Here is a 1,771-nt window from a genome sequence, read left to right on the forward strand (position 1 = left end):
CCCTCGCTACATATTCGTCGCCAGACCCACTGGCTCCAGGTCATCTATAAGTCTATGCTAGGTAAGCTCGCCTTATCTCAGCTCACTGGTCACGATAACAACACCCACCCGTAGCATGCACTCAGCAGGTATATCTCACTGGTCATCCCCAAAGCCAACTCCTCCTTTGGCCGCTTTTCCTTCCAGTTCTCTGTTGCCAGTGATGGAACGAATTGCAAAATCGCTGAAGCTGGAGACTTACATTTCCCTCAAACTTTAAACATCAGCTATCTGAGCAGCTAACCGATCGCTGCAGCTGTACATAGTCCATCTGTAAATAGCCCACCCAATCTACCTACCGCATCTCCATATTATTTTTATTTACTTTGCTGCTCTTTTCCACACCAGTATCACTACTTGCACACCATCATCTGCTCATCATCATCTGCTCATCTATCACTCCAGTGTTAATCTGCTAAATTGTAATTACTTTGCTACTATGGCCTATTTATTGCCATACCTCCTCATGCTATTTGCACACACTGTATATAGACTTTCTTTTTTTCTATTGTGTTATTGACTGTACGCTTGTTTATTCCATGTTTAACTCTGTGTTGTTGTTTGTGTCGCACTGCTTTGCTTTATCTTGGCCAGGTCGCAGTTGTAAATGAGAACTTGTTCTCAACTAGCTTACCTGGTTAAATAAAGGTTAAATAAATTTTTAAAATTAAAAAAGGAGAAAAGAAACCATTCTTCACTGTGGTTGTCCCATAGAGTTGTATAGAGGGCTCACTTAGATATTATTAATGTCACTACCGATGTGGTCACAGAAGGAGCCATTTCAGAGATAGGAGATGAGCTCTCTAGTACTTCTCATTGGGTTCTCCAGTCCTCTTCACGTCAGCTGGTAGATGTTTGGTTCTTCAGGGAAGTCACACTGACACACACACCCAGAGGCAAATGCCATTTTGTCCGAGGAGTTGACTCGACAGTTTGGTGAGGCTCAGACACAAGGCATTCTGGGAGAGAGCTGTGGCTGTATCTGTGGGCGCGTTCAACATTGCAGCCAACTTTAAAGGTGGGTCGAGACTGACTGATCTACAAATCACCATGCATCACAAATTACTACTATATTGTAGATCAGTCAGTCACAATTTACCCATGATGCATCACGGTTTTGATGCTCTCGAACACAGCTTGGGGCTCTGTGGTCGGCTGTCCTTCATCTTGTTGCTTTCATTACCATTGTTGCTTTCATTTCCAGTAACTTATTAATAACGCTCTGTGTATGTATAAAGCCTTTGTAACTCTCTGTGTGGTTATAAATCCTTTGTAACTCGGTGTGGTTATTTGGTGTGGTAAGTCTTTATGTGTGTTGCTATTGACTAACTTGACTCCTTTCAGCTCATAGTAGAGCAAAGGGCCTTAACGGTGCATCTCTATTGAACTCATGTGTTGTTATTTAGCCTTTGTTTCTGTGTTTATAAAGCCTTTATTACTGCTGCTCAAAGGCCACACCCATTTTGTCTGCAGCAGAGCAGTGTCCTCAGACTCTCTACACACACAGGAGACATGAGCGGTATTAGCATTACACACACACACACACACACACACACGCCTCTTCACGTACACCTTCAGGGTCAGAGGTCAAAGATGGACCAATCACACTAAGGCAGACAGGTTCATAGGCCCGGTCCAGCTAGCAGGGCAACAGGTGAGAGATGCTAAGAAAAGAGTGTTTAAAAGCCTAGATATGCTGAGAGGAAAGGGCTGAAAATAACACACTACTGAA

The sequence above is a fragment of the Salvelinus sp. IW2-2015 genome, linkage group LG15, assembly GCF_002910315.2.
Source record: "Salvelinus sp. IW2-2015 linkage group LG15, ASM291031v2, whole genome shotgun sequence".
NCBI classification, from domain to species: Eukaryota; Metazoa; Chordata; class Actinopteri; order Salmoniformes; family Salmonidae; genus Salvelinus; species Salvelinus sp. IW2-2015.